The 7,289-nt window shown below is 38.2% G+C and overlaps 1 long non-coding RNA gene across 1 annotated transcript; it reads left to right on the forward strand.

Annotated features, from left to right (window-relative positions):
* The first annotated feature begins 1,796 nt into the window (after positions 1–1,796).
* On the forward strand, positions 1,797–4,398 carry LOC123509066. The gene is made up of 3 exons (XR_006676109.1): positions 1,797–1,920; positions 3,290–3,638; positions 3,920–4,398. It is a non-coding gene; the product is annotated as an uncharacterized LOC123509066 (long non-coding RNA).
* Positions 4,399–7,289: the final 2,891 nt, after the last annotated feature.

Consider the following 7,289-nt stretch of genomic DNA (forward strand, 5'->3'; position numbering starts at 1 on the left):
GTGTGAGGGTTAAGACAGTAGAAGAATTTAGAGATGGAAAGATGGAATAAGGGAAAAAATAGAGATTATACCCATGGGTAGATGAATGCTACCTACATCTTCCACCGCCCAAATGTATAGGTATGGCATGACAAGGACCCAAACTCAGGCTGCCGCCCTACCTAATGAGCGTCATTACACAACTCGCCCTAACCCACCACACACACCATTCACCCACCCTCCAACGACTCTATTAAATATTTAGTTATATATTTATTTTTTTTTTCCTTTTTTTCTATGTTAAGGCCTATAGCGCCTTTAAGTATACTTGAAGAGTATGTATGGGAAGCGCTGTTCAGCTTTCACCCATTAGTGGTGCAGGCAATTTTATTTATAGAGATACCCATATCACCACCCAAGCGCATCTTTGGTGTGAGGCAATTACACCTCCACCTACAACCTGGATATCATGATGATGACGTAGGTAATTTTAAACCGCTCGACAAATGGCATAGTAATAAAGCGGTTATGTGTTGGGATTCGAACCTACGCGTGGATATCTGCGTGTGTGTGTGTGTGTGTGTGTGTGTGTGTGTGTGTGTGTGTGTGTGTGTGTGTGTGTGTGTTATAATTGCACAATACATACAAAATGCACTCATACATGCATTGTTGTTGTTGTTGTTATCATTGTTGAAAGGCGTCGCTTCCACTTCAGATAGTAACTCTAACTTGGCCATTGCCGCTTGAGATCTAGTGAAACACTGCTGGGCGCCAACAAACGCTTTCTGTGTGACTGTCACTCACTGCTTGTGCACTGGACGAGTGGAAGACACGAGCTTGTCACCAGTCACCAGTCACCAGTGCTTCCCAAACGTGGAAGGTGCTCCCTTAATGAAATGATCGTGAGGTGAATAGTGAATACAGCGAGGACGTGAAATTGTCTGGTCAAAAACACAGTTGTTTAAAAGTACATCATGAAATTGTGTGAGGAATAATTAGATGTGTGTCTGTGTTCATTAACACTGGTGGCAGGACCCAGGTGGCAGGTGGCAGACGGCAGGTGGCATCCCGGCCTCGCTGAAACAAACTGTTCAAACTATCACTTCCTCATTTCAGTATTATGAACATTGGTAATATTATTTACGCGTCATTCGTGTAGGCCTACATGCTTCATAATTAGTACAGGAAAATGTTGATACGTTGGATTGGCTGGTTAAAGGATTATGTGTCTTGACATTTCAGTAATGTGACAACTGGAAATATTATGTACAGTAGCTACGTGCCATGTCCTCACAATGATGATGATAATAATGATAATGATAATAATAATAATGTGCATAATGCTATAATGTTAACGATAATAATAATAACTAATAATAATAATAATAATAATAATAATAATAATAATAATAATAATAATAATAATAATAATAATAATAATAATAATAATAATAATAATAATAATAATAATAATAATAATAATAATAATAATAATGATAATAATAATAATAATAATAATAATAATAATAATAATAATAATAATAATAATAATAATAATAATAATAATAATAATAATAATAATAATAATAATAATAATAATAATAATGATAATAATAATAATATCAATAATAACAATAGCAGTAGTGATAATCATGTTAATAATGATAATGTCATAATGATAAACGATAATAATAACAATAACAATAACTATGATAATAATAATAACAATAATAATAATGATAATGATAATAATGATAATAACAATGCTTATATAGAACGATGCTCACCGGGACTAGTTAATTAGTTATTAAGTATCTTTATTGCTAACAAGCGAGGGGGGAGGAGGGGAAGGAGGAGGTGAAGCGGAAAGCAACGAGGCACAAGAGAACGATTTCCCCTGTAGACGCTGTGCAGATAAGACGTGTGTGCGCCAAGAAGTGTGTAAGTCCAGTGTCCTGTCACCAGTTTGGTCATAGTTTGTGTGTTGGTCTGGTGTTGCTTGTGGCGTTGTTGTTATAAGCCGGGAAGGTATGTTAGACACGGTATAGAGGTGGTGACGTGTGTGTGTGTGTGTGTGTGTGTGTGTGTGTGTGTGTGCGTGCGTGCGTGCGCGTGTAGTGAAGGACCTATACCTGTTTCTCATGAACAGGAGTATTTTAAAGTTCCGTGCTGTTTGAGGATAGGAAGTGTTGCCTGACATTTCGTGGAACTATTTGTTTATAGTGTATTTAAGATCAGTTTGCGGTTTCGTAACGGTTAATCAGTATTGGAAGTTAATTTAATTAAGTAGTATTTAAGTAACGCGTTGTTGTATTAAAGGAAAGCGCCTCGTAACATCTTAGTTGAACTCGCAACTCCTTGGTGAAGCCGTGTCACGACAGGGGTGTTTATTGTTAGCTTGGCTGCAGGGTGGTTCGAGTGGCTCATACCGTGTCATTAGTGTATCTCGACCTCTCCTCACCGAGCGGTGGCGCAGATATAGGCAAAGCTCCACGAACCTTTATAGTTGTCGGATTATTTCGTTGGTTTCCAATATTTTCCTCTTGTCTCATGGTGTAAGATTTGGTTTGTACATAAATGTCCGTAGTTTACCATATAGTACGGTGTGTGGTATTTGATCCAAACGGTAGATAATGCTACCTGAAGCGTTTTAGACTTTACACTTTGATTCGTTATCAGTTTCGAACGCGTGACTTGTGTATCGCCGCCACGTAACAGCTTCATTCCTACTCGAGGTGGAGTGAGCCTGAATATCAGTGAGATTTGCAGTCTGCGATTACTAAGCTACCTTTACATTCAGAGCTTACCCAGGCCGTAATCCGTCCTTTCACCAGGTATGTTACATTAGTGTTATTGTAAGATTGTGATAGTAAGAATATGGCAAAAAACCGACTCGCATATGGATTTTCACCAGAGGAAAGTGTAGGGAGGAAACGCCTAGTGCCGAACAGGTGGTTTGAGGTGAATTTGATCCTCGGGTAAATAGAGGTGGTTGGGAGTCCGTGCACCAGGTTGGGTAACACCAGGTAGGGTTTTGGGTTAGTGGGATATCCATGAGTGTCACGATCTGGTGCAGTAAGTGCAGGAACAATAAAGTATTAAGTTTCGGCGTGTTGTGGTGCAAATGTTTAGTCCTTTTAGTAATATACGCAGTTGCATTTAATTTAGTCTCGGGTCATTCGATTATTATACTGTTCCATTTATCCGTGTGTCAGAAAGCTTTAGATTTGTCATGAAGAATGACCTTAACACAGCAGGTGAAGGATATTTCTTTAAGGCTGATTTATAACTGATAACTTTGTTGCAGCAGTGTATACAACAACGAAGTCATACCGGCCGCCCCCTAAACATGGGACAAACAAGTCTCGGGGCTTCGTGCAAGAGATGGAACACGTCTCGGCGCATGTCTGGCACCGACGTCCCTACATCTGCGCACTTCCAACTTGGTAGAATCACATCGGTTCCACCCGAGGAACTCCTTAGCCACACCGGTTGTCTAGAGATCTGTACGCGCCCAAGCGTCTGAGAAGCCTCGGTATCCTCATCCGTGTCCATGTGATAGCAGTCCATCTCCAGGTCGTCCGTCCTCTTCAGAAGAGGACGCACGCCGCGGAGGCGTGTGGTCCGGCACAGGCCGTTTTAACTCCTTCATTGGAGGCGTAAGTTACCATGAATAGGTGTTAAAGGTAATGTAACGAGGGTGATGGAAGCAAAACTTGTAAGGTTTGTAATCGTCACAGAATAAGGAATGCGGGGATTTAAAGAAAGTGAGGTTGAGATAATTATTACAAATTAGTGTTCCATGTGTGTTCGGTGGTGGATAAATGGCAGGCACTAAACATTTAACAGGGCACATCCACACCACACCACCCCACACTTGTCCTACAGTTGAGGACAAGGTTGTTCATGATTAGTGTAAAAGCATAATTACATTTTACAGGTCCTGCCACTACTTAAGGGAGAACCAAACCATCGGCATCGTGTCGTAACCTGCGGCAGGAAACTGGCTCCTCTATCACTGGAGGACTCAGATTCTCGCTGCATCTTCCACGGAGGAACTGGACCCTGCCTGGCACCAGCTCTAACCTGACAACGTGGTGCTGGAGGGAAGAACGACTACCTCGCATTATCCAAACCAGCGTGTCGTAACAACCTGCGGCAGGAAACTGGCTCCTCTATCACTGGAGGACTCAGGTTCTCGCTGCATCTTCCACGGAGGAACTGGACCCTGCCTGGCACCAGCTCTAACCTAACAACGTGGTGCTGGAGGGAACAACTACCTCGCTTTATCTAACCTAACCAATACATGTTGCCATCACTCTTGTAATAGTATCACTTCTATCTGATGTGTATGTATCCACCACAAGTGTAATACTATTCCTTACTTTATCTAATCAAACCAATACATGTTGCTAATCACTCTTGTAATATTATTATCCCTTCTATCTGATGTGATGTGAATGTACCCACACAAGTGTAATGCTATTCCTTGCATGTTCTGTGATGTACCCACATAGCTGGTGTTGCTACTAATAATAAATCATGATTTGAACTGATGTACACACTTTTCTTGATCATTCTTTTTTTAGTACTTATGAACACACCTAATCCAACCCTGGAGCCTTACCTAACCTCGTATTGAAGTTTTACCTGACCAATTTAGCCCCACAAAAGCTTTTCAAGTGAGAGCTGTGAGATCATTGTAGAAATTAAAGAAAAATCTATGTACATATTAAAAAAAAAAAAAAAAACCTGTAGATCTCAGTTGACCCAAATTCCATTACAATATAAATAGCAGTTCCATTACAATGGTAGTAAAAAATGTTTGCTTGAAAAGCTAGCCCTAAAAAGATAGTGAAAACTCTAAAAACTGCCCAAAAAATTCCTAAAAAAATGCAAGAATGGCCAGAAAAATTCCTAAAAACTGGCCAAAAATGCCCCAAAAACTGAAAAAACCCTAAAACCTGCCCCAAAATGCCCCAAAAAACTGTGCTAAGTCATAAATACTCCGAAGAGTCTCCGGAGAAAACGCACGTGTGTATTTGGGTTAAAAATACAATGAAGAGTCTCCCTTCCTAAACTTTTATTCAACAATCAACATTTTTGTGCACAGAAACCTGAAAACTCTACAAAAATTTTCAACTTAGAATAAATTTTTACAATCAACATGAGAATATTATATAATCAACACAAGAACATTTTTGTGCAAAGAAATCTGAAAACTCTCCAAAAATTTTCAACTTAGAAAAAAATTTTAGAAAAAATTTTTACAAGAAACATTTTTGTGGACAGAAAAAAATTTTACAAACACGAGAAACATTTTTGTGCACAGAAACCTGAAAACTCTACCAAAATTTTCAACTTAGAATAAATTTTACAATCAACATGAGAATATTATATAATCAACACGAGAAACACAAGAATAAACTTTTACAATCAACATATTTCTATGCAAAATCTGTGAAAACTCTACAAAATTTTCAACTTAGAAAAGGAATAGCAGAACTTTGACTTACAATAATTTATCCAACATTCAACTTAAGACATTTTTTTCAAGTACTTAACTTAGAAAAGGAATAGCAGAACTTTGACTTACAATAATTTATCCAACATTCAACTTTATCCAACATTCAACATTAGAAATTTTTTTCAAGTACTTCATTACTCTGGAAATATTTTCCACTTACACAATTATTTCAAAAGTATTAGAGAAACAAAACGTCGAAAGTTGCAATACAGACCAAGAGGCCTGCACATACATGCCAGCAGTCCATGTATGAACAGGTCTACCTCATTCCACCTATCTTTGCCATCCATATATTCCACCTATCTTTGCCATCCATATATATTTGTCTAATATAACAAGAAAATGAATATAAGAACATAATAGTATTTTGAGAGCATTTCATTACATAAGTCTTGTTAGTAGCTACTAGTTATAAAAATATCTTGAGACCATTTTTATTGGAAAGGTCTAAGAGAAACTATCAACTTTGTAAAATGGTTTCTAAAGCATTTCACAATGGCATTGCTCTCAAAACAGCATGGTGTCCCTTGTAACACTATATTGTCACCACAAATATAAAAACACAGACCATCCATCATACTGAGGCCGCATTCTACACAGTTGGCCTCAGGTCTCCCTGAATGCCTGACTGTCACCCCACTGTTGGTCTTTGGGCTCATCACTTGTCAACTTTATATATAAAGAAATAACTCCTTGACATGATTTTCTACAATTTAAATAATTTTGATATATTACTACTTTGGGAATAGTTAGACTGTATCCAAACAAAAGAAACATGACAAACAGGAGAAGATTACACATGACACATGCAGACCATGCAGGGCAAAGTTAGTTTGAATTTGGGGAAACTAGTTAGTCATCATTAAGAATATTTGTCATTAATCAATAATAAAAACTGTCAGGAATCATACTATGGTACATACAGCCAAGTTTCCCACCATGTTGACAAGAGTTTTAAGGCAGCAGTTGGGAGCACTACAAAAAGGTGAACCCTGTCTTGGCACTTGGCACAAGTCTAAAGGTTAGAGCCTGTCATAGAGGGACTTGTGTCTAAAATGCACTATTTTGTCTCAATGCGATCATGTCATTAGTTATGACAGTTTGTAGAATATGGCCCCTGAAATCCTGCACAGAACAGTGACAGCAAAGCTCTAGAAAGGTGACAAGCTTACTATCTAAACAGTCTTCTTATTCAAAAATGTATGTAGACCTAATTACACACATTTTTCCCTACATGAAAGACAGTGACATCAAGGAATGACTGGCACACTTGCCACAAAGCTACACACACACACAACTTGCAGTGTTAACTGAAATTCCACCTACAGGAAGTGCAATGGACAATGGTTCATGTCTGTAAAATGTGGACTGTTAAGAATGATGCAACTAGATCATGCTAATAAAGAAAGCCCTTTAAACAAATCTTCATAATGCAAGATCTCTTATAAGTCAATTTTATACATTGCAAATTTCATAAACAATTACTCCTTGTAGCTAAATATACGCTGACATGTAATGAAGTGATTTGATGCACAATGTTAAGTCATGAAATCTGTCAATATGAATGATGACATAATCTTTCAGTCAAAACTGTGTGAACTACTTTCCGCAAAAAAGAAAGTATGATGCTGTGAATGTTGATGCATCCTCCATCCTTGCCCCTCTCTGTCTTGCACTCTGCACACACATTTATGAAAACAGTGTGCAGTGTGCCGGTGGACCTCCAAAAGCCTGCAACAAAAAGAAAGGAGTCAACAAAAGTTAATGTTTAGCAATCATTTAC

The sequence above is a fragment of the Portunus trituberculatus genome, chromosome 26 (assembly GCF_017591435.1).
Source record: "Portunus trituberculatus isolate SZX2019 chromosome 26, ASM1759143v1, whole genome shotgun sequence".
Classification (NCBI taxonomy): Eukaryota; Metazoa; Arthropoda; class Malacostraca; order Decapoda; family Portunidae; genus Portunus; species Portunus trituberculatus.